The following is a 27557-nucleotide window of genomic DNA, read 5'->3' as shown; positions in this document are numbered from 1 at the left end:
GAGCAGGAGGAGAAATGGAAGAACAGTTCAAGATGGAATTGTAGTTTTGACGCCTTGGGGAGAAGTGATATGGGGAGATAACTAGACACAGAGGATAGGACAAAATATGTCTTTTTGTGGATGGGTTTGATCGAGGAATGTTTGAAGCAAGAAGAGAAGACACCAGTTGATAGTGACAGGTTGAAGAGATGGGTTAGGGTTGGTTGAAAACTGTGGTGAGGTTTGGGATGAGGTGGAATAGGATCAGGTCAAGTGCACAGGTGGTGAGATGTAAACTGAAGAGTAGAGAAGAAAGTTGAACTGCCATAATGGTGGGGAAGCTGGTTTTGTAGGAGGAGAGTTGAATAGTTATGAGGAGGGGCTGTGGGGACTGTAAGTCAAAGTTTTGTCTCATATTATCAATTTTCTGCTTGAAGAATGAGGCAAAGTCTTCAGCTGAGATGAGAGGAGAGGGAGGAGGTGATGGGGACAAAGGAGAGAATTGAAAGTGCTTGAAAGTTGTTTAGAGTTGTCAGACAGAGGATATGAGAGATGAGAAGTTAGTTTGTTTTGCTGCAATGAGAGTGGATTTGAAAGTAGTAATGGACTGATTAAATGTGATGAAATGCTAGTTGGAATTGGATCTTTTCCATCTCTGCTTAGTAACTATGGAAGCTCTCCCAATTTCTTTAGTCAGACTGGTGTGCCAGGGTTGCCTGTTGATAGAGTGAGCTTTGGTATGTGTGAGGGGTAGGACCGATTTGAGAGCTGCAGCTGTTGTGATGTTAAATAAAGTTAAATAAAGTTAAATAAAGTGGCAGCAGCATCTGCATTGTGTAAAGCCCCCATCTCACATAGCGAGATCGCTAGCGAGATCGCTGTTGTATCACCGATTTTGTGATGCAACAGCGATCTCGCCTGTGATCTCGCTACGTGTGACACAAAGTGGCGATCAGGCCCCTGCTGCGATGTCGCTGATCGTGCTCGAATGTCCTGAGCCATTTTTGATCGCTGGTGTCCCGCTGGCCAGCATGCATCGCTGTGTTTGACAGAGACAATGACGAACGACCTCAATACCACAGGTCTGAGAGACAGGGTCCCAATGACCGTCGTATTGTTCTGTATCGTTGCTGCGTTGCTGTTGAGATCTGACTATTTGACATCTCAACAGTGACCTCGTAGCGATGCACCAGCGATCCCTACCAGGTTGCATCGTTGTCGGGATCGCTGGTGCATTGCCAAGTGTGACGGTACCCTAAGGAACGTGTGTCTGCAAGAGGGAGAAGAGATTCAGAGAGTGAGTGTAAATCAAGCTGTTTCAGATTTCTGCGTTTTGTGCAAGTTTATGGAGTGGGGATTTGAAGAGAGGGAGAAGAGAGGAAAGGAAAGGAGAGGGAAGAAAATGTCAGTAGGTTGTGGTCAGGAAAAGGGAGCTGCAAGTATGAGAGGTTAGATAGGAAACGGGCAGATGAAGATGAGGCCCAGTGTGTGTCCCTCTTTGTGAGTGGCCGCGGAAGACCATTAAGGGAGGCATAATGAGAAAGTGAGAGAGAGAAGCTTAGAGATAGCTGAGTGGGAACTGTCAATGGGGATGTTGAGTGCACCTCAAAAGAAGGGAGAGTAACGGAGGGTGGCAGTTAAATTTGGGTGAAGGAGCAGATATCTGACAGGAGAAAACAAACTCCTCCACCATGCTTGCTGCTGGGGCAGAGGGTGTGAGAAACGTGAAATCCACGATAATAAAGTGTAGCTGGAGAGACCGTATCAGAGGGAGTGAGCCAGGTTTCGGTGATGCCGCGGAAGGAGCGTTTGTTAGTAAAGAAAAGATCATGCTTGTGTGAAAGTTTGTTGCATACAGAGCGAGCATTCCATAGAGCTCCTGTTAGAGAGACTAGAGAAGCAGGGGCTGGCCAAATGGGTATAAGGTTAGAAAGTTTGCAGAAGTTTGTGTTAGATCGTACATGAGAGGCAGAAGTGATTGTGGGGAGGAGTACCAGGATTTGGAGAGATATCGCCAGCAGTGAGGTGGAGCAGAGAAAGTGTTAGCAAGTGGGAGCAGGAGAGGGCATGAGCTGGCTGTGTTTGCAGACACATAATTTTATGTTGAGAAACAGTTCTAAGAAGTAGGTGATATGGATGGGGAGGATGGAGGGAGAGATGACCAGTCATTTCTAGGTCATTAGATTAGGGGGTTTAGTAAGAAGTGGAGGACTATAGGGGTAATAGTGAAAAAAAATAGAAAGATTGTTTACTGTGACTATGCATCCAGTTACCTTCAGTTCCCTTCTGGTTCAATTCTGGTCTAATTCACTGTAGTACACTAAAGTGCTGGACTTAGGTCATGCACCAGGCAGATTACATCATGCAGACGTACTGCTCGCAATATGTTTGCTAACAAATGCATTCAGGTGTGAAGCAGAGGTGAGCGGCCTGTGCTCATCTTTATTATATAATTAAAACCGAGCCAGATGCAGGATAAATCACAGGCTGTGAAAACAAGCAGGTCATAAAGAAAAGTGGTGAGGTGGTGGTGGGGGGTTGTGCAGTGGTCAGTTTAAAAACATATCGAATGAATACACGCAGGAGAGGTAAGAAGGTAAGAATGATCACAGGTTGGGAAAAGCTGAGTGACATACCTGCAGGAAGAATAGATAATTAGACATGCTGATTAGAGTGCGATGGTGGCAAATGACCATGTGCCATCTGTATATATCATATTAAATTCTGGTCTAATTGTAGTACATTTAAGTGCTGCACATAGATGATGAACAGCAGACCACTAGACCACTAGTTGTCTTTTCTTCTATTTATTTAAGTTGCTTTTAACAACTGCATATTAAGAACATCTCACAATACTTGCTGTATATAAAGAGAATACCTTTAGACCCGTCATATAAAGGGGATACCTCTCAAGATCTGCTGCACCCTGAAAACACCCCACAAGACCTGCTATATACTGAGAACAGCCTATAAGACCGGCTGTATATTGGTAACACTCTACAATACCCGATGTATACTTGTATATTGGAACAACCACAAGTCCTGTTGTATATTGGGAACACCCCACAAGACCTGTTGTATGCTGGGAACACCCCACAATACCTGCGGTATACCAGAAACACGCCACAAGACACATCATATATATGGGGAACACCCAACTAGAGCTGCCTTATTAAAGACAGGACCTATTACTCGCTCGGTTAGGCTATGTTCAAAAGTTGCATTTTTTATGCAGGCAAAACCTGCTCTCTTGCCAGTAAAGACGCTGCTTACAAAAAGCAGGTTTTGCAGTGTTTTTGCTGCATCGTTATTGTCTCTTGTGCATGTCTATTAAGTTTAGTGCTCCTCCAAAAACATGATGCCACTTCCTTACGTTTTTGCACCAAAAACACAGCAAAACCTGATACCAGCTTTTTTTGCTGCTCTTTTGCACTTAAATGTTGCTTTCTTTAGTTGAAAAAAATGCTGTTAAAACACTGAAAAAACATTGAAAGGAGTGACATGCTGCTTCTTTCAAAAATGCAGCAGTTTCTAATTTAGTCAGAAAAAAAATGTGTGAGCATGAGGTTTCAGAAATCTCATGGCTTTTGTTGGAACTGTAAAACGCAGCTGAAAATTAGCATAAAAAACACAGCAAAAATGCAACATATGAACATATCACCACCTTTTCCAAAGCTAATTTTCATGTGTTGACATGTAAAGTTTCTACATTATATATGATGCTTAAAAATTTGTCATTGCCATAGGGTGCATATGTAGGGGTGATACTAACAACCTGGTACCTTAGAGGGTCACGTGCCCTCTACTAATTTGGGAGACAGAACTATAAATGGTGTCAGATGGCTGCCGGATGAGCCCTTGAGGGGAGATATGTGTCATTGCGGCTGTTAGCTGTGGTGATGTGAGCTCGGAAGCATGCTCCAGTACATATATCCCAACCTCAGGGGCGTGGTTTGGCAGATAAAATGGATTCCAAATCTCTCATTCAGTGTCTTTGGCTGGAGATGTGGAGACCTCCAGTGTGTGTTGCTAAAGACATTGACTCCTGAGTGGGCAGACCCGCAGTACTATATGGACTATTTTCCTGCAGTTCTTGTTCATCTTCAGTGTGTGTTGCCAAAGGCACTGACCTGAGCGGTGTTTTGTTTTGCCTCCCACAGCGGTTTATGAAGTGAAACAAACTTGCCTGGACTATTGCATGAAAACCGCCTCATGTGCCTACCTCCAGAGCAGCTCAGTGAGTATAAACCTCTACAATTGGTGTTAGAAGCATGGGCATGAATCTCAATGGGCAGTGTGACTGCTGCTCAGATACCGCACAACCTGGGTGTAAGTGGCTGCAGGAGCGAAAGTCAAAAACATCAAGGACCTGCTGAAACACCGGGTCCAGGCGCAGCAGCAACAGCAAGACACCAATGGGTTGTTGTTAAAGCAGATCCAGCAGGAGCAGTGGCAGCAGATTCAGCAGAGCCTGCAGGAGCAACATCAGCAGAGCCAGCAGGAGCAATGTCAGCAGATCCAGCAGAGCCAGCAGGAGCAACATCAGCAGATGCAGCTTCTGGCAATCACCATCCAGGGCCGGATGAGTGCCCCAACCCAAAGTCCAGTGGATGACTCTTACATGAAGAAGATGGTAAGAAGAGCCTTGCAAAAGATGACCTCGGGGGATAACGTCGAGGCGTACCTGGCAGTGTTTGAAAGGGTGGCAGAGCGAGAGATATTGCCTCTTGAGCAGTGGGCCAAGGGTGCTGGCGCCATATCTAACCGCAAAAGGCATATTTTGACTTGGCGCTACAGCTGCAAAAGAGTGCACCAAGATAAAGGCTGAGATCTTGGCACGCTTAGGTGTGACTCTGACTGTCATGGTGCAATGGGTGCTCTAGTGGGCTTATCGCAGTGACAAATCTCCCCGGTCCCAAATGTTCAATCTCCTAAACCTGGTCCAAAAATGATTGCAACCTGAATCCTCCTCCCCAGCACAGATGGTGGCCAAGGTTTTCATGGACAGGCTGATACACACTCTACCAAGGTCGATGCAATCCTGGGATGCCCAGGGAGATCCCTGTAATGCTGATGACTTAGTGAACCTGTGGAGAGGTACCAGGCGGTTGAGAGTTCCTTGGGGAAATATAGCAGCGGACACCAAAAAGGTGGTGGGACGTCCTCGAAGCCAGGAGGTACCGGCGTCAAAGCACTGTCCAATAGTATAATTTATTGGAGGTTTCATTCCCCAGGTCACATAGCCGCCTGTTGCCACATGACTCAGGATGCACACTCCAGGGTGTATAATAGGTCAGCCAGGGGGAGACAGTTCAACCCAGGTGATTGAGTACCAGTGCTGGTGCCCACAGAGGAGACCAAATTCCTGCCCGAGTTGCAGAGTCCCTATGAGGTGGTGGAGAAAGTTGGTAAGGTCAACTACAAGATCCACCAACCAGGTAAGTGGAAGCCCTACCTGGTGTACCAAGTGAACCCGATTAAACCATGTTGAGATAGGGAGACCGCAGAAGCTCCGTGTTTGCTGATTAAACCTGAAGTGAACATGGAGAAAGTTAAAGTGGCAGAGACGCTATCAAGTGCCCAAAAGCAACAGCGCCGGGAGTTGCTACTGCCGAATAGGAACCTCTAATCAGAAATTCCAGGTACGAAGGTCATAGAGCATGAAATCCTGATGGCGCCTCATGTGCGGGTCAATTTGAAGCCATACCGGATTCTGAACCATGCCGAGAGGTGATCTCAAAGGAGGTGAAGCAGATGCTGAGCCTAGGAGTCATCAAGGAATCCAAAAGTGGCTGGTCTAGCCTAATAGTCTTAGGGCTGACAACAGATGGACAATGGCGATTTTGCATTGATTGTAGGAAGCTGAATGAAGTTTCTATGTGTGACGCATACCCGATGCATACCCGTATACATTACAGAATGCTGTAGATAAGCCCTTAATGGCAGTGGCGGCAGCTTATATGCGAAAAATGAGGTGACAGATTCCCTTTAAATAAACTTGCCTGAACTTTGCATGAATACCGCCTCCTGTACCCACCTCCAGAGAAGCTCAGTGAGTATAAACCTCTACAATGGCTTGTGGTTGGTTTGCACAGTTGATGGACCTCTAGAGACATGAACACAATATTCTGGGCATTGTCTGAGAGTCCAAAAAGGAAAGATATTGCAGCCAAACAATCTTCCCATTTTCTGGCCGTGTTCCCTCGAGGCTTCTCCACATCTCCATGAATGTGCATTTAGGCATAATTTTAGCATCCCAAATCCTTTCTTCTGGGGAGTATTGGCAGTGTCTGGGAGATTTGCCAAGTCTTCCTGGAGTCCAGGAGGTCTCTCATTTTTTGTTGATGCTCTGGGATGTTGCAGACAATTTGGAATAATCTGTAAGTGAAACATTGTAGAAATTCAGCTGGCAATTTCACTGCTAAAGCGCAATTGTTGGGTCACATGACTGCCATAGGGGCGAGGTCAACTCAATGTCTATTTCTAAGGACGAGCATCAGAAGTTTGAATACAGCTCTGGATGTGAATGGAGAAAATAACATAAAATAGCTCAAAATCAATTCAGATTTTTTGAGGACAAATAAAATGCAAATTTATTGAAGTTTTTATGAAGGTTTTGACTGTCAGGTGCAGATATCAGAGGATTTCCATATACTTGATCTTTCTCTAGATTAACTGCCAAATTCAGTGCATGTTCCTCATGAGGCAGCGGCAGCAATAATATTCAGTATTTGGCAGTAAACGGCAAAAACACAAAACACTTCATTTCATTTTAATCTCTAAATTATTAGTGGTGGCATCGTCAGCGTAATTGTGGTCATTAGTTGTGATGGCGGAACACACAGACAAGAGTCACATTCCTCCACTACAATGATAATTATGTTAACAGCTGTGGACTGGAGGTTCAGGATGGAGGCGCCTCGTCCTCGGAGGATCCCTGTTTATTTTGGTAGCAGCTCATGGTGCTCCATCCTGCAATGTCTCAGGATTTATATCTATGGGATCCACAGGCAAATCCCAAACCATTAATCATTATTAAGCAATTAGTGCCGAGAGCAGAAGATGGACCAAGTGAAGGAACAGAAAGTTTACTGCCCAACGAAGAATCTACAGCATCTAGGAGAAATACAGAAACAATGTAAGGAGACACTGAGCGATTAGACAAAGGGGCTGAAAGACAAATCTCCTGTAAACTCACCCTGAGGTGGACAACACATGCAGCAACACAGGGGCCAAAAAGGTAAAAAGACCTTATGGCTAAAAAAACGCTTAAAAATGTGTCTATAAGAAAAAGCTAATAAACTGTATAGTGCCCAATCTATGGTGGGTGGGAAAAAAGGCACAAAGAGGTATTTAATTTAAAACCATAGGGAAACAGGGGCCAAATCTGACACCTACATGGTCACCAAAGTAAAGCTAGTAGTAATTGAAGTTGCCTAAATGTTGCAGGTCCTGAGTTATATCCTGTATTATACTCCAGAGCTGCACTCACTATTCTGTTGGTGCAGTCACTGTGTACGTACATTACTGATCCTGTACTGATCATGAGTTACATCCTGTATTATACCCCAGACCTACACTCACTATTCTGCCGGTGCAGTTACTGTGTACATACATTACATTACTGATCCTGAGTTACATCCTGTATTATACTCCAGAGCTGCACTCACTATTCTGCTGGTGCAGCCACTGTGTACATACATTACATTACTGATCCTGAGTTACATCCTGTATTATACTCCAGAGCTGCACTCACTATTCTGCTGGTGCAGTCACTGTGTACATACATTACATTACTGATCCTGAGTTACATCCTGTATTATACTCCAGAAGCTGCACTCACTATTCTGCTGGTGCAGTCACTATGTACATACATTACATTACTGATCCTGAGTTACATCCTGTATTATACTCAAGAGCTGCACTCACTATTCTGCTGCTGGTGCAGTCACTGTTTACATATATTACATTACTGATCCTGCGTAACATCCTGTAGATATTTTCTTATAAAAATGAAAAACATAATAATAACCAGAACAAAACAGAAATATAACCCAGAAAATAATCAGTATAATGAACATTGGTCCAGCCGTTCATTTTCTTCTCACACACATATTATACATATATACAGAATAATAATTATTATTATTTATTATTATAGCGCTATTTATTCCATGGCGCTTTACATGTGAGGAGAGGTATACATAATACATACAAGTGCAGTAATCTTGAACAATACAAGTCACGACTGGTGCAGGATGAGAGAGGACCCTGTCAGCGAGGGCTCACAATCTACAATGGGATGGGTGAGGATACAGTAAGCGAGGGTAGAGCTGGTCGTGCAGCGGTTTGGTGGATCGGTGGTTACTGCAAGTTGTAGACTTGTTGGAAGAGGTAGATCTTCAAGTTCTTTTTGAAGGTTTCCATGGTAGGCGAGAGTCTGATATGTTGTGGTAGAGAGTTCCAGAGTAGAGGGGATGCGCAGGAGAAATCTTGTATGCGATTGTGGGAATAATAACTAACAACTACTTACACCTTCTGGTCCGGTCACCAAACAAAATAATAACCACAACCAAATAAAACAAACAATAGCAAACAAAAACTATATGTCACGCTGCTGCTATGCAGGTAGATGCAAGCTCCACTAGATGGCAATAGAGTGGATGGAGGACTGCAGACAGCAAGAGCAGACCTGATGTGCAGCAGCGAGGCTACCACCAGGTGGCAGCACAATAGTCAAACAAGCCTAGTCGATATTAGTCTGTAGCACAGTACCAAAGGAATAAACAAACAGAGTCAGATCAGTACCGGTCAGGATCGGATATGCCAAAGACAAGAGACAAGCAGCAGGTCAGGGTCCATGCCGAGTCAGATACCAGGGAGTTCTAAACATGAAAGGGAAACAAACACTGAGTCGGGATGGGGAGTGGGGGACAAACAGACATGGGAAAAGTCGGCAACATCAGGAGGACAAATCAGGGTACTACCAGAGTCAGATACTCACGCCGCAGTCAGAAAATATAACTGACATGGCCTGCAGGACAAAGCAGGAAGAAATAGCAAACTTGAATCCAAAAAGAGGTCAGGCGAATTTAACCCTTGACATGATCAGCCCGGGAAAAGGACAGACTCAAAACCCGAAGTGGATCATGACACTATATACATAAACTTTATTTTTTTTTTAAACAAACATATAAATACATACACACATACAAACAAAAACCATTCAAATATTTACAAGACTAAACTGAACACCCCACACTCAAGCCCACCGTCCCCAACCCCCACACTGACCTGAGAGCTGGTCCTGTGTTTCATGCCTCAGTCCATGTCCAACATCCATAGGCCAGATCAGGCAGTGCTAGTTTTCCTCCCAATCACCCAGTGTTCTATAGTCTCACAAGATGACCCCACCTCCCCCCTTTTCCCACCACCCAACCCAACACCTACACCCAAATCTAGATCCATATATACAATATATACAGAAATGAACACTACAATAGCCACAAATAACAAAGCCCAAGTTCTACAGTGTCAGTATCAGCCCACCACCAGGAAAGGAGATGTCCAGACTACAAGGCACACTAAAAGAAAAGCCCCTCCAGAGGAGAGCAGCCCTGCGTGTGCCCAGTATCTCATACTCCAGAGAGCGCATCTTCACCAGGTCACCGAGTATGGTGCTAAACACTTCGCCCACTGGGAGGATTTTCCGTTACATCGATACTAAGCACCGTGCATTTCACATGTGATACCTAACCACTGCACTAATTAGAAATAGGGTGCAGCAGTCCCGAACACCCAGGTCTCCAAATGCTCCATACCCCTATGGAGCATAAGAGAGACCAGCCAGCCGAGACCAGCCAGTGGAGTCACCCACCCTGCTGTACACCTCTGTGCTAAAGGGGAATTGAAGCAGGAAGTGGTCCATGCTTTCTAGCACGGTATCACAATGCTTCCGAGGACAGTTTCTGTCCTCAGAGCTCCTACACTTCAGATTGTCCCTCACACACAGTTTCCCATGGAAGCAACGCCAAGCCAAAACTTCAAGGGGATCCTGACAGAATTCAAAAGATGCAAACCCACCCCAAGGACCCAACTTGGGCAAACCCTGAGTGCCAGAGGCATCTGGAAATGGGTCAATAGAACCCTATTATCAAGGAGTTTCCTTGGCAGAGTCCTAATCTCACACATTTCCAGACCCCACCAACAAATTACCTTCAGAACCAAGGTAGCATAAGCCGGAAGATGTCCATGTGGTGTGTGAAGATCCTTCACTTGCCCTCCTGTCTCCCATTCCTGGAAGAAAGGCTGAAACCATCCCCTACAGGAGAATACAGAGGAACCCTCTCTTCCCAGAGGTTTGCAATATTGATCTTAATGAAGGTATCCATCTGTAATACCACAGGGTTGACCATAACAGATGGAAGAACAAACTGTAGACCTGAGTCCAGAGAGACTCTGGCAAGATGCACACACTGCCCAGATAATTCAGTAAAGGAAGCAGGCAAGTTTTGATCAGGTTTATCCTTTCCGTTAGGGTCAAAGACCAACCATTCCATTGGTTCACCTTCTGAGTAGCAATCTCTAACCTGCTGTCCCAATTTTGTTTGGGGTAATCCCCCTGGACAAATTCTATGCCAAGGACTTTTGCTGAGACTTCGGGTCCTGGAAGGGTGTCCTGGAGATCAAAACCAGGATCTCCTCCTCCCAGCCAGAGACTCTCACACTTATTCCGGTCGATCTTGGATCCGGATGCCTACGAGTAGTGATCTACCTCTGATATCAGCCACCCTGCCTTCTCGTGAGAGGAAACAAAAACAGTGACATTATGGGCATACACCACCACCCTCAGAGGGGCTTCCAGTGCTGTCCAGTCCATCTCGATCCTGGCCAATGGTCCACACTCCACCCTCCTAAGAAGTTGGTCAATCGAAAACACGTACAGCAGCTGGCTCAAGGGACAACCCTGGCGAACAACAGATCGAACCTCAAAAGAGTGGCCAATCCAACCGTTCACAAGCAGGAAACCCTGCCCCACTGTACAAAGTCTTACGCCAATGAACAAACCCCCACGGCAGGTCATATCTCAGAAGGACAAACCAGAAGTACTCGTGATTAACCAGATCAAAGGCTTTTGCCTGGTCAGAGCAATGCTGAGACTCTGAAAGGAATCGGAGTGCACATTTGACTAGCCGATTAATCAGCACTTTTGCCAGAACCTTCCTGTTTGCATTGAGAAGCGCTATGGGATGCCAATTCTAAATGCAAGATGGGTCCTTACCCTTTGACAAGATGACTAGGGCAGACCTCCTCCATTCTGCCACCAATATACGTGGATGAGATGTGTCTGAGGGATGTGATCACAAATCTTTATATAAACAATGGCGGATAGCGTTACTCGCCAGCCTGTGCTCCCAATCCCTATCAGCGGCGCGTGGTGGTCCGGAAGGATGATGCAGTGATTAATTCAACAGGCTTTATTTACTGTACCTTGATGAGATGAGAGGTCAAGGAAGATGAAGGAATGGAGATGAGGTAGGAGTGAGGACTGTAGGTTAGAGCTGTTATAGAAGCACCAGATTAGAGATGATAGGAGCTCCAGGTTGGAGGTAACAAGAGAATCCTTTCTCCAGCTCTGCAGCGCAAGTGTGTTACAAGATGGCCCGGAGTACAAAAACAGGAAACAGAACGAAAAATATAGGAGGAGCTATAGACAGAGAGGTATTATGGGAAAGTACCATAACAAAATATTACAGTGTAATACAGCAATGGCAAGTAGATGGCAGCAAAGTATAATAAATACAATAGACGATAAACTAAGTATATACCATTACATAAATGTCCATGTATGGCTGAAAGTCTATCAGAATAAACTGAAACAGCACACTCCCCGTCTGAAATCCTTGGATTTCACATATCAACAGTCTCGAATTGGGAGTGTTTACCTGAAGTACATGGAGGGATACCTCAACCTGTAAGATAAAAAACAATGCATGCAATGCGACAATAACATATTGTTTAACAAGATAGATGAATGTCTATAATGAGTTCCTGAAGTAATCCAAAGGATAACCCATTTTTGGATGGAGTAGCCGCGCTAGGTCAAACTGTCTCCAACCCATTTGTAATCCAAAGGTCTAAGTTCCTTGAAAGAGTTCCTACTGATTGGATGGATAATCAATCCTCAACCGGTATGAGTAAGATAATGTCTGATATAGGCCTAATGAAGGATTTGGGGTCACCTTGCTTAGCAACTATCACTTCTACCTTGCGTACCTTGCCATCGTCACTTGGAAAGGTTTTAGATATAAGTCCCATAGGCCATGCATTTCTTTCCTCCTTCTGGTCTTTCATGAGGACAATATCTCCTACTTGTAAATTTGGCTTTACTTGTTGCCATTTTCTTTGTTTTTGGAGAAGTGTCAGGTACTCCTTCTTCCATCTATTCCAGAAACAATTAGCCAGATGTTGCACATGCTTCCACCATTTCTGATATTTGTCACCGGACACAGAATCTTCAGGCGGGTTAGGAACAGTTCCAAGTTTCTGGGTGAGGAGAGTTGCCGGAGTGAGAATAGTAGGAGATTCTGGATCCATAGATATGGGTACAAGAGGTCTTGAGTTTACTATAGCAGAGACTTCTGCTAAGAAAGTGGTCAAGGTCTCGTGAGTGAGTCTTGAAAGATTTGAGTCCATCAGCATAGATTCCAGTATCTGACGAGTAATGCCTATCATTCTTTCCCATGATCCGCCCATATGGGAAGCATGAGGAGGATTGAAGACCCAGGTACAGCCATTGGTTGTCAAGAAGTTCTGGACTGGTGTTGAATTAAGTTGTAGTTCTCGACAGGCCCCTACAAAGTTTGTTCCACAATCAGATCTTAATGTCAGGAACACCGCACTGCACTTGCTCACTGAGCCAGTGTGCGTGTCCTGAGTACAAAAACAGTGCTCAAAGATACCTGTGGAGCGGGACAGCTGCGGGGATGATACGTGCTTCAGACTATCAGGACCTGAAGCACGTGACTGCTGGGGGCGTGACCCAAGCTCCACAGAGCTAGGAGCTGCAGGGAAACTCCTAGAAAGGTAATTACAGGACAAGTTACCAAGAGGCATAGACAGAGACAGAAATCAGATCAAGCTGGGGTCAAAGCACGAGATAGCAGTACAGTACCAAAGGGTTAGACAGAGCGAATAGTCAGGACGTAGCAATAGATCAGAAAACCAGAATGGGCAATGGACGGTACAATAGGGACAAACTGTAACGGAGTAACAATAGCCAAGCCAGGAGGTCAGAACCGGAGAAGACAATGGTACCAAAACGAGAGACGGAGTTCAGAGTGAGGGGACAGACCGGGTCATACACGGGAATCAAACAAGCAATGCAGTATCCACGCACACCAGGAGGGTCAGACACACAGCCAGAATAACATTATAGCTGACAGGGAATCCTAGTCTGGAGTGAGTATAAATACCCCTCCCAGATCCAAAGAGAGGCCGTCAAAAGTTAACCCTGTGAGAACAGGACATTAACCATGTCCTAACCATGACAGTACCCCCCTCTTAATGGGGGGCCACTGGACCCCAAAGGTTTCTCAGGGTATCTGGCATGAAAAGCCCGAACCAGTCGATCAGCATGCACTGAACTGGCCGTAACCCATGACCGATCCTCAACGGAATATCCCTTCCAATGAATAAGGTACTGAGAGTCTCCGGCGCACCCACCGTGAATCAACGATGCGCCCTACCTCGCACTCCAGTTGACCCTCTACCAACACTGGAGGAGCCACGGATGAGGGATCTTCTCTAACTGTCCCCACAGGTTTTAATAGGGACCTGTGGAAGACGTTAGAGATTTTGAAGGAGGTGGGCAAATGTAATCTGTATGCCACCGGGTTGATCACCTCTACCATCTTGTAAGGGTCAATAAATTTGGGGCCCAACTTCATAGAGGGTATTTTAAGTTTGATGTTACGGGTGGACAACCAGACTTTTTCCCCCACTGTCAACGCAGGAACCACCCCCCTCCTCCTGTCCGCAAAATGTTTGAACTTCTTCTGGGCTTTGGAGATGTTCCCCTGCACTGCCTTCCATAGGGTTTTTAACTGTTGTACCATCCCCTCAGCACCAGGGCAATCCAAATCCATATGGGAAAATTCCCCAAACTGCGGAACAAACCCATAATTGACCTGAAAGGGAGACTTTCCGGTAGACTGATTAATCCGACAGTTGAATGCAAATTCTGCCATGTGTAATACCTCACACCAGTCTTCCTGTCTGGAGGAGGCCAGGCATCTCAGAATCTGCTCCAATGACTGGTTGGTGCGTTCAGTTTGTCCGTTGGATTCCGGGTGATAGGCAGAGGAGAATGACCACGTGATCCCAACTTCATACAAAACGCTCTACAAAGTCTGGCCACAAATTGCACACCCCTGTCCGACACCATGTTCACAGGCACTCCATGCAGCCGAACAATGTGCTGTATAAACAAGCGGGCCAAGGTTTCAGCAGATGGTAATGCAGGTAATGGCACAAAGTGGGCTTGCTTAGAAAATCTATTAACCACTACCCTTACCACTGAGTTGCCCTTTGAAAATGGAAGATTAGTGATAAAGTCCATAGACAGGTGTGTCCACGGTTTATCCGGAATTGGCAAAGGCACCAATTCCCCGGCTGGCCGGACCTGAGAGCTTTTAGAGCGAGCGCACACCCCACAAGTATTCACAAACCTTTTTATATCAGTACCCATAGAGGGTCACCAAAAACCCCTAGCTGCTGCCCCCTGGGTAACTGCAATACCAGAGTGTGCACTTAACACAGAATCATGACATTCTTGAAGGAGTGTGAGACGGAATTGTTCGGGTACAAACAATTTACCTGGGGGTTTATTCCTGGGAGCTTGTGCTTCCAGAATCTCTCTCTGTAGCTCAGAGGAGATTTTGGCTACAACCTCTCCCGGTTGATGAATGGAGGAAGGAGGTTCTGGAGGGGACACAGAATCAAAACTTCGGGATAAGGCATCTGCCTTTACATTTTTAGACCCTGGTCGGAACATGATGGTAAAATGAAATTGAGAAAAAAAAAGTGCCCACCAAGCCTGTCTGGGGGTCAGTCTCTTAGCAGACTTGATAAAAGCCTGGTTTTTATGATCAGTGATGACTAGTGTTGAGCATTTCGATACTGCAAATATCGAGTATCGGCCGATATTCGCTGTATCGGAATTCCGATACCGAGTACCGATATTTTTACAATATCGGATACCGGAATCGGAAGTTCCCATAATGCAATGCGCCACTGTTGTGGCTGTGATTGGCTGCTGAAATCATGTCATCATGATGCGCGGTCTGTGCGCATCATGATGTGCGGTCTGTGCGGACTGCCGGGGGTATGTACGGGCCTGCTGGGGGTCTGTGCGGACTGCCGGGGGTCTGTGCGGGCCTGACGGGGGTCTGTACGAGCTGCCGGGGGTCTTTGTATCTGTGTCCAGGCATTGTCCGATGGGACTACAAGTCCCATCGGGCTATGCCTGCTACAATGACAGTGATTGACACATTAGCCAATGATGGGACAGTAGTAGTCCCATCATCCGGCTAATGTGTTGAATGTAAAAGAAAAAAAAACATACATACTACATACATACTACATATATACAACATTCATACAACATACATACTACATACATACTTCATATATACTACATTCATACAAAATACATACTACATACTGTACATACTACATATATACTACATTCATACAACATACATACTACATACATACTACTTATATACTACATTCATACAACATACTTCATATACACTACATTCATACAACATACATACATACTACATATATACTACATTCATACAACATACATACTACATATATACTACATTCATACAACATACATACTTCATATATACTACATTCATACAACATACATACTACATACATACTACATATATACTACATTCATACAACATACATACATACTACATACATACTACTTATATACTACATTCATACAACATACTTCATATACACTACATTCATACAACATATATACTACATTCATACAACATACATACATACTACATACATACTACATATATAATACATTCATACAACATACATACATACTACATATATACTACATTCATACAACATACATACTACATACATACTTCATATATACTACATTCATACAACATACATGCATACTACATACATACAAGATATATACTACATTCATACAACATACATACATGGTAGATACTACATACATACAACATACATACAACATGCTACAGACATACAAAATACATACTACATACTTACTACATACATACAACATACATACAACATGCTACAGACATACAAAATACATACTACTTACATGCTACATACATACTACATACATACTACATACAATACATTCATACATTCATACAATACATACATATAGACATACAGTACATATAACATAGAGTACATACTCACCAATACTTGTCACTTTGTTCCCCGAAGCCAGTGTCATCTGTGAGAAAAATATGAAAAAAACAAACAAGCAATATACTCCCTGATCCGCAGAAATCCACGAGTGTCCCACGATGATGAATGTTGTATATATGAAGTATGTATATATATATATATATATATATATATTTTTTACATTCAACACTTTAGCCGGATGATGGGACTACTACTTGTTGTGAGTTCATTTTTCCCTTCACCATTGAGGTCTGATGAACTCCCTCCTCTGGTGAAGGAAGGTAGTGAGGCGGATTACCAAACACCAGGGCAGCTAGATGATGACTGGGTGGCTGGAATTGAGGACTGGATATAAGGCTGCCGACGCCCATCTTCCTGGCTGGTGAGTTTCCTGCTGGATTCTTGGAGACCAGTCTGATTCCTGCATCTCAAAGCTAAGTTTTTCTGCTCGGCTTTGTACTCTTCAGTTTTGTTTTTGTTTTGCCTTGTTTTTTGGGAGTTCTGCCATCCCCGGCTGGGGGTGAGCTGAATTCCATTTTTGTCTCTGATCTGTTGATCTTTTGCTCTGTCTTCAGAATATACCTGAGTGCTGATATAGTCTTTTGAAGCCTAGCGACTTCAGGGCCTGTTTTTCCTATCAGACGGTTGGCTCATTTTGATAGGGTTTGTGCGGATGGCAGACAGCAGCTTTCCTATCCTGTCCTATGTAGTTAGCTTGGGCCCCATCATTTGCTCAACCTATCTTTCTATCTGTGTTAGTGTTTTCACCTTGCTTCACCGTCATTATATGTTGGGGGCTGCCTATTGCTTTGGGGTCTGCTCTGGGGCAGTTTAGTTTTTCCCCTTTCTGTCTTTAGGCTATGTAGTTCTCCGGCTGTGATCGAGGGGTCTAGGGCACCGTAAGAACCCCCCACAGCTACTGCTAGTTGTTGTGGATAGGTCCAGGGGTCTGCAATCCGATAGCTGCCAACCTCTCTGGTTTTTCTTGACTTAGCTGGTATTTTGTTTTTTCCTCCTTCGGTGACTCATCATAACAGAATCACCAGACATACCGCAGATCCTAGGGTACTCAATAGCAGGAGAGAATTGTAAAAAAAAAAATAAAAAAATAAGGGAAAAAAAAAAGTGTCAGAATTTTTTTTTTTTTTTTTTGTGCATATTTTTTCCTCTATATCTCTGAGGCCGTAGGGGGAATTTTTCTCTCAATGGAGATGAAGCAATTGTCTGATCGTGTGGAGCAGCTCGCTGCTGAAGTGCGGGGAATTTCCGCCTATCTTGCTCATTCACATGCTGCTGAACCAAAGATTCCCACTCCTGATGTGTTTTTTGGGGATCGGTCTAAATTCTTGAATTTCAAGAATAATTGTAAATTATTTTTTGCCTTGAAGCCTAACTTGTCGGGGAACTCCGCGCAGCAGGTTAAAATTGTCATCTCTTTGCTGCGCGGCGATCCCCAGGATTGGGCATTTTCTTTGAAACCTGATGATCCTATTCTGAATAATGTGAATGCATTTTTTCAAGCCTTGGGGTTGTTGTATGATGAACCTAATGCTATTGATCAGGCTGAAAAGACCCTGTTGGCATTAAGCCAGGGTCGGGATTCGGCAGAGTTGTACTGTCAAAAATTCCGAAAGTGGGCGGTCCTTACTTACTACCTGGAATGATGGTGCCTTGGCAGCCCTCTTTCGGAAGGGTTTGTCAGAAACTGTAAAAGATACTATGGTGGGATTTCCTGTTCCCTCTGGTCGTGACGATTCTATGTCATTAGCCATTCAGGTGGATCGGCGTTTACGTGAACGCAAAACTACACGAGAGATGATGCCACCTGTTGAACAAATGTCTGAACCTATGCAATGTGATAGAGTTTTGTCTAGGGCGCAACGTCAGGAGTTCAGAAGGCGTAATAAGCTGTGTTTTTTTTGTGGAGATGCCTCGCATATTATTTCTGTCTGCCCTAAACGAGAGAGACGTTGTGCACACATGCTTTCTGTGGGTGTTGTTCAACCTAAGTTTCTTCTGGCAATTACTCTGATCTGCTCCCTGTCCACATTTTCCGCCAAGGCTTTTGTGGATTCAGGAGCAGCTCTTAACCTGATGGACTTGGATATTGCTAAACGTTGTGGATTTCCTATGACACCTCTGCGGACGCCTATCCCTTTGAGGGGTATTGATGCTACTCCTTTGGCGAAGAATAAACCTCAGTTTTGGACCCAGGTGGTAATGCGGGTCGCCCCAGACCATCAAGAAAATTGCAGATTTTTGGTGTTGCATAATTTGCATGATACCTTTGTTCTGGGGTTTCCATGGTTGCAAATCCATAATCCAGTTATGGATTGGAAATCTTTGTGGTGAGTTGGGGTTGTCGGTGTGCCCTTAGTGATGCTCCTGTTTTCTCCACCTCTCCCCAGTCGCATGATGTTCCTGACTATTTGGCTGACTTTTATGATGTATTTAGTGATAATGAGTCTGCGTCTTTGCCTCCTCATAGGAGTTATGACTGTGCAATTGAGCTGAACCCGGGGTCGGCTTTTCAATTTATCTGTATCCGAGCACGAGGCTATGCGATCCTATATTAAGGAGGCATTGGAGAAGGGTCATATTAGACCATCCTCTTCACCCTTAGGTGCTGTTTTTTTTTTCGTGGCTAAAAAAGATGGTTCATTAAGGCCTTGTATTGACTATCGTGCCCTCAACAAAATTACTGTTAAATATCAGTATCCGTTACCCCTGATTTCTGATCTATTCTCCAGAGTTAAAGGTGCTTGCTGGTTTACTGTTATGAATGAGTCACCGTAGGAGGCAAAAGCAGAAATACAAGCTAAGTCCAGAAAACCAGAGAAGTTGGCAACTATCAGATTGCAGACCCCTGAACCTATCAACACAACTAGCAGTAGCCGTGGGGGGTTCCTACGATGCCCTAGACCCCTCGATCACAGCCGGTGAAATACATAGGCCTAAAGAAAGAAAGGGGAAATCTAAACTGCCCCAGAGCAGACCCCAAAGCAATAGGCAGACCCCAACATATAATGACGGTGAAGCAAGATGAAAATACTAACACAGACAGAAAGATAGACTGAGCAAAGACGGGGCCCCAAAACTACCTAGATAGGAAAGGACAGGAAGGCTGCTGTCTGCAATCTGCCAAAACCCTATCAAAGACATAAGCCAACCAGCTGATATGAAAAAGGCCCTGAAGCAGCTAGGCTTCAAAAACTAAATCAGCACTCAGGTATTCTCAGAAGACAGAGCTAAATGAATTCAGCACACCCCAGCAGGGAATGGCAGAAATCCAGAAAAACAAAGCAAAAACAAAGTCAAAGCACAAAAGCAAAAGGCCGAGCAGCAAACTTAGCTTTGGAGGAGCAGGAATTCAGACTGGTCTCCAAGAATCCCACAGAGAAATCACCCGCAGGGCAGAAGGGCGTTGGCAGCATTATATCCAGTCCGTAACTCCACTCAGCCAGTCATAATCATCAGCCTCAGGTGTTTGACAATCAGGCTCACTACCTTTCTTTACCATAAGTTGAGGATCCAAGAAAAGCACTTCTGAGCATCCGCGCTGCTTTAGTAATAAGAATTCTTCAGAAATCCATATAAATCTTTCAAGTTCTTTATTATATGTACTACAGAAACTACGCATTTCGAGGTGACAAACCGCACCTCTTCTTCAGGTTACAGTACAGAGTTGTCAACCATCACGTGTTTCTCAACAGCTGTATGTGGATGGATACCATGTTTTGGCATAGGTGGTTTCCTTCATTGGAGACTGCCCTTCCCGTGGTTGTTCCTTCCCGGGCAAAGACCTGGCTGGTCATTGCTTGCGTTGAGAAACACGTGATGGTGTCTCCGCGGCTTCTGTTTTGCATGTTTTACATATTTCCCATAAGGGATGGGGGCAGTGCTCTAGAATCACTGCGTTGAGAAACACGTGATGGTGTCTCCGCAGTGTCTGATGTTGATCTCCATGAGTTCATTCATCCTCCTCTTGATAGTCTTTTTACTAGGCATTGCTCCTACCAGCCAGTTTCCTACTCCACACTGATGAGGGGCAATACCCCGAAACAGCTGTATGTGGATGGATACCATGTTTTGGCATAGGTGGTTTCTTTCATTGGAGACTGCCCTTCCCGTGGGTGTTCCTTCCCGGGCAAAGACCTGGCTGGTCATTGCTTGCATTGAGAAACACGTGATGGTGTCTCAGCGGCTTCTGTTTTGCATGTCTTACATATTTCCCATAAGGGATGGGGGCATTGCTCTACAATCACTGCGTTGAGAAACACGTGATGGTGTCTCCGCAGTGTCGGATGTTGATCTCCATGAGTTCATTCATCCTCCTCTTCATAGTCTTTTTACTAGGCATTGCTCCTACCAGCCAGTTTCCTACTCCACACTGATGAGGGGCAATACCCCGAAACAGCTGTATGTGGATACCATGTTTTGGCATAGGTGGTTTCCTTCATTGGAGACTGCCCTTCCCGTGGTTGTTCCTTCCCGGGCAAAGACCTGGCTGGTCATTGCTTGCGTTGAGAAACACGTGATGGTGTCTCCGCGGCTTCTGTTTTGCATATTGCATAGGTTCAGACATTTGTTCGACAGGTGGCAACTAGAGTTGAGCGATACCGTCCGATACTTCAAAGTATCGGATCAGAATGGATCGGCCGATCTTAAAAAAAAGTATCGGTATCGCCGATTCCGATACCGGAAGTCCCATTCAAGTCTATGGGACTTCCGGTATCGTAATAAGAAAAACCCTATTTTTGCCTTGTACAGCCTCTCTGGGGTCTGTACGGGCCTTTCGGGGGGCTGTGCCGGCATGCCAGGGGGTCTGTGCAGGCTCCGGTGGTCTGTGCCGGCCTGCCGGGGGGCTGTGACGGCCTGCCGGTGGTCTGTGCAGGCTCCGGTGGGCTGTGCCGGCCTGCCGGGGGGCTGTGCCGGCCTGCCGGTGGTCTGTGCAGGCTCCGGGGGGCTGTGCCGGCCTGCCGGGGGGCTGTGCAGGCTTCGGGGGTCTGTGCAGGCATCGTCCGATGGGACTACAAGTCCCATCGGGCGATGCCTGCTACCATGACAGTGATTGACACATTAGCCAATGATGGGACAGTAGTAGTCCCATCATCCGGCTAATGTGCTGAATGTAAAAAAAAAAAAAAAAAAATTACGTGCTACATACATGCTACATACATACAACATGCATACTACATATATACTACATGCAACATGCATACTACATGCATGCTACATACATGCTACATACTACATACATGCTACATTCATACTACATATATACTACATGCATGCAACATACATACTACATATATACTACATGCATGCAACATACATACTACATGCATGCAACATGCATACTACATATATACTACATGTAACATACATACTACATATATACTACATACATGCTACATACATACTACATACATGCTACATACATACTACATGCATGCTACATACATACTACATGCATGCTACATACATACTACATGCTACATACATACTACATACATACTACATATATACTACATGCATGCTACATACATACTACATGCTACATACATACTACATACATACTACATATATACTACATGCATGCTACATACATACTACATGCTACATACATACTACATACATACTACATGCATGCTACATACATACTACATGCTACATACATACTACATACATACTACATGCATGCTACATACATACTACATGCTACATACATACTACATGCTACATACATACTACATACATACTACATACATACTACATGCATGCTACATACAATACATTCATACAATACATACATAGACATACAGTACATATAACATAGAGTAACATACTTACCAATACTTGTCACATTGTTCCCCGAAGCCATTGTCTTTTACGGAATAAATATTAACATAACAAACCACAAAAATACTCACCCATGATCCGAAGCAGTCCACGAGTGTGTCCCATGACGATCTTGGGTAGAGAACTGCAGCATCAGCTGATGCTGCCGCTCTCTACGGGCTGCAGGAATCCAATGACGGAAGGTAGGTATCCTTCCGCACTGTATTCCTCCGCCACTTAAAAAAAAAAGTCCCTAGTCTCACTTTATGTCATTGCTGTGTAGTATGTATGTAGTATGTATGTAGCATGCAGTATGTATGTAGCATGCATGTAGTATATATGTAGTATGTATGTAGCATGTAGTATGTATGTAGCATGCATGTAGTATATATGTAGTATGTATGTAGCATGTAGTATGTATGTAGCATGCATGTAGTATATATGTGGTATGTATGTAGCATGTAGTATGTATGTAGCATGCATGTAGTATGTATGTAGTATATATATATATATATATATATATATATATATATTTTTTTTTTTTAAACATTTAACACATTAGCCGGATGATGGGACTACTACTGTCCCATCATTGGCTAATGTGTCAATCACTGTCATGGTAGCAAGCATCGCCCGATGGGACTTGTAGTCCCATCGGACGATGCTTGCACAGACCCCCGGACATCAGCATAGCCCCCCGGCAGGCCGGTACAGACCCCCACAGGGTGCACAGACCACCGGCAGGCCGGCACAGCCCCCCGGCAGGCCGGTACAGACCCCCACAGGGTGCACAGACCACCGGCAGGCCGGCACAGCCCCCCGGCAGGCCGATACAGACCCCGGGCAGTCCACACAGCCCCCTGGCAGGCCGGCAGAGACCCCCGGAAGGCCCGAAATGACGGCGCATCATGATGCGCACACACCGCGCATCATGATGACGTCATTTCGGCTGTCAATCAACTTTGAACTTCCGATTCCGATGCCGACTTCCGATATTAAAAAAATATCGGAAGTCGGTATCGGAATTCCGATACAGCAAGTATCGGCCGATACCCGATACTTGCGGTATCGGAATGCTCAACACTAGTGGCAACACCTCTCGTGCAGCTTTGCGTTAGCGCAAACGCCGATCAACCTGAATGGCTAATGACATAGAATCGTCAAGACCAGAGGGAACAGGAAATCCCACCATAGTATCTTTTACGGCTTCTGACAACCCCTTCCGAAAGAGAGCAGCCAAGGCATTATCATTCCAGGTAGTAAGTACTGCCCACTTTCGGAATTTTTGACAGTACAATTCTGCAGAATCACGACCCTGGCTCAATGCCAGCAGGGTCTTTTCAGCCTGATCAATGGCATTAGGTTCATCATACAACAACCCCAAAGCTTGAAAGAATGCGTTCACATTAGTCAGAATAGGATCATCTGGTTTCAAAGAAAATGCCCAATCCTGGGGATCGCCACGCAGCAAAGAGATGACAATTTTAACCTGCTGCGCGGAGCTCCCTGACGAGTTAGGCTTCAAGGCAAAAAAGAATTTACAATTATTTTTGAAATTCAAAAATTTAGACCGATCCCCAAAAAATACATCAGGTGTAGGAATCTTTGGTTCAGCAGCATGTGAATGAGCAAGGTAGGCGGAAATTCCCCGCACTTCCGCAGCGAGCTGCTCCACACGATCAGACAATTGCTTTATCTCCATTGAGAGAAAAAAAAAATTCCCCCTACGGCCTCAGAGATATAGAGGAAAAAATACACACACTTTTTTTTTTTTACAATTCTTTCCTGCTATTGAGTACCCTAGAATCTGCGGTATGGCGGGTGATTCTGTTATGAATGAGTCACCATAGGAGGCAAAAGCAGTAATACAAGCTAAGTCCAGAAAACCAGAGAAGTTGGCAACTATCAGATTGCAGACCCCTGAACCTATCAACACAACTAGCAGTAGCCGTGGGGGGTTCCTACGATGCCCTAGACCCCTCGATCACAGCCGGAGAAATACATAGGCCTAAAGAAAGAAAGGGGAAATCTAAACTGCCCCAGAGCAGACCCCAAAGCAATAGGCAGCCCCCAGCATATAATGAAGGTGAAGCAAGATGAAAATACTAACACAGACAGTAAGATAGACTGAGCAAAGACGGGGCCCCAAAACTACCTAGATAGGAAAGGACAGGAAGGCTGCTGTCTGCAATCTGCCAAAACCCTATCAAAGACATAAGCCAACCAGCTGATATGAAAAAGGCCCTGAAGCAGCTAGGCTTCAAAAACTAAATCAGCACTCAGGTATTTTCAGAAGACAGAGCTAAATGAATTCAGCACACCCCAGCAGGGAATGGCAGAAATCCAGAAAAACAAAGCAAAAACAAAGTCAAAGCTCAAATGCAAAAGGCCGAGCAGCAAACTTAGCTTTGGAGGAGCAGGAATTCAGACTGGTCTCCAAGAATCCCACAGAGAAATCACCCGCAGGGCAGAAGGGCGTCGGCAGCAGTATATCCAGTCCGTAACTCCACTCAGCAAGTCATAATCATCAGCCTCAGGTGTTTGACAATCAGGCTCACTACCTTTCTTTACCAGAAGAGGGAGTTCCTCGGGCCTCAGTAATGAAGGGGAAAATGAACTCACAACAGTTTACCAAGCTTCACCTCAGGGGGCGTATAATCTTATTCGCATTAAGCATGGGGATGAATGGAAGATGGCGTTTAATACATTTTGAGTACCTGGTGATGCCTTTTGGGCTCACTAATGCCCCTTCTGTCTTCCAGTGCTTCATGAACGATATATTCCGAGACTTTGTGGATAAATTTTTTTGATTATCTATCTGGATGATATTTTGATCTTCTCCAAGAATTGGGACTCTCATGTGGAACATGTTCGGACGGTGTTCCGGATTTTGAGGGAGAATTCCCTGTATGTCAAGGGATCGAAATGCCTTTTTGGGGTACAGAGGATTTCATTTTTGGGATTTATTTTGTCTCCGTCAACTATTGAAATGGACCTGGCCAAGGTACAGGCCATTTATGATTGGATTCAGCCCACTTCTTTGAAGGCCCTCCAGAAGTTTTTGGGTTTTGCTAATTTTTATCGGAAATTTATAGCTAATTTTTCTGGTATTGCCAAGCCATTGACGGATTTGACTAGGAAGGGTGCTGATGTGCTGAATTGGTCTCCGGAGGCTGTTTCTTCCTTTCAGGAGCTGAAGTGAAGATTCACTTCTGCTCTGGTTTTGCGGCAACCTGATGTCTCACTCCCGTTTCATTTGGAGGTGGACGCTTCTGAGATTGGTGCAGGAGCGGTGTTGTCCCAAAAAGATCCTGTGACATCTAAAATGAATCCTTGTGCTTTCTTTTCCTGAAAGTTCTCCCCATCCGAACGTAACTATGATGTGGGGAATCGGGAACTGTTGGCCATGAAATGGGCATTTGAGGAGTGGAGACATTGGTTGGAGGGAGCCAAACACCAAGTCGTGGTCCTTATTGACCACAAGAATTTGATTTACCTGGAGTCGGCCAAGCGCTTGAATCCTAGACAGGCTAGGTGGGCCTTGTTTTTCACACGTTTTTATTTTGTGGTCTCTTTTCTTCCGGGCACTAAGAATGTCAAGGCAGATGCCCTCTCTAGGAGTTTCCTTGCTGATTCTCCTGTTGTGACTAAGCCTGCTACCATCTTAGGCGAGGGGGTAGTTCTTTCTGCCATCTCGCCCGATTTGAGACGTGCTCTGGAAGAGTTTCAGGAGGACAAACCTGAGCGTTGTCCCAGTGGAAAGTTGTATGTTCCTGACCAGTGGAGGAAGAGAGTGATGTCTGAAGTTCATTGCTCTGCATTGGCTGGTCATCCAGGTATTTTTGGTACTAGAGATCTGGTGAGTCAGTCTTTTTGGTGGCCCGCCTTGTCTCATGATGTCAGGAATTTTGTGCAGTCCTGTGGGACTTGCTCCCGGTCTAAACCTTGTTCTCGCTCTAGTGGCTTGTTGATGCCTTTGCCGGTTCCCAGGAGGTCATGGACCCATATTTCAATGGATTTTATCTCTGATATGCCTGTCTCTCAGAGAATGACTGTTATTTGGGTGATTTGTGATAGATTCTCTAAGATGGTCCATCTTGTACCACTCCCTAAGTTGCCATCTTCCTCTGAGTTGGTGCCCTTGTTTTTGCAACAGGTGGTTCGCTTGCACGGGATTCCTGAGAACATTGTATCTGACAGAGGAGTTCAGTTTGTGTCTAGATTTTGGAGGACTTTCTGTTCCAAGCTGGGAATTCAGTTGTCCTTCCCCTCTGCGTTTCACCCTCAGACCAATGGGCAGACGGAGAGAACAAACCAGACTTTGGAGTCGTATTTGAGATGTTTTATTTCTGCCGATCAGGATGATTGAGTTTCATTTTTGCCCTTGGCCGAATTTGCTTTAAATAATAGAGCTAGTTCTGCCACTTTGATGTCACTTTTTTTTGTAACTTTGGTTTTCACCCTCGATTTTCTTCAGGGCAGGTGGAGCCTTCTGCCTGCCCAGGTGTTGACACTGTGGTGGAGAGAATGCACCAGATCTGGGACCAAGTAGTGGATAAATTGTCTCTCTCCCTGGAAAAGGCCCAGCGGTTTTCCAACCAGCGTAGGACCGTTGGTCCCCAGTTTAAGGTGGGTGATATGGTTTGGTGGTCATCAAAAAATATCGCTATGAAGGTGGCTTCTCCCAAGTTTAAGCCTAGATTTATTGGACCTTACAAGATTTTGGAGATTATTAATCCGGTCTCTTTTCGGTTGGCTCTTCCTGTCACATTTAAAATTCATAATGTGTTTCATAAGTCCTTGTTGAAGAGGTTTGTTGAACCAGTAGTTCCTGTGGTGGCACCTCCTGACCCTATATTGGTTGAAGGTAACATGGAATATGAGGTAGAGAAGATACTGGATTCCCGTCTGGCTAGACGGAGACTCCAGTATTTGGTTAAGTGGAAGGGTTATGGTCAGGAGGATAATTCCTGGGTCTCTGCCTCTGATATTCATGCCGAAAGATTGGTGCGTGCCTTTCATCGGGCTCACCCGGATTGCCCTGGTGGCATGGATGAGGGTTCGGTGACCCCTCCTCAAGGGGGAGGTACTGTTGTGAGTTCATTTTTCCCTTCACCATTGAGGTCTGATGAACTCCCTCCTTTGGTGAAGGAAGGTAGTAGGTAGTGAGGCTGATTACCAAACACCTGGGCAGCTAGATGATGACTGGTGGCTGCAATTGAGGACTGGATATAAGGCTGCCGACGCCC

Source organism: Dendrobates tinctorius, unplaced genomic scaffold (assembly GCF_039654945.1).
Source record: "Dendrobates tinctorius isolate UK_male_01 unplaced genomic scaffold, ASM3965494v1 ptg000114l, whole genome shotgun sequence".
In the NCBI taxonomy this organism is placed as follows: domain Eukaryota; kingdom Metazoa; phylum Chordata; class Amphibia; order Anura; family Dendrobatidae; genus Dendrobates; species Dendrobates tinctorius.
The sequence above is the reverse complement of the archived record's forward strand: the minus strand, read 5'-3'. Positions refer to the sequence as shown.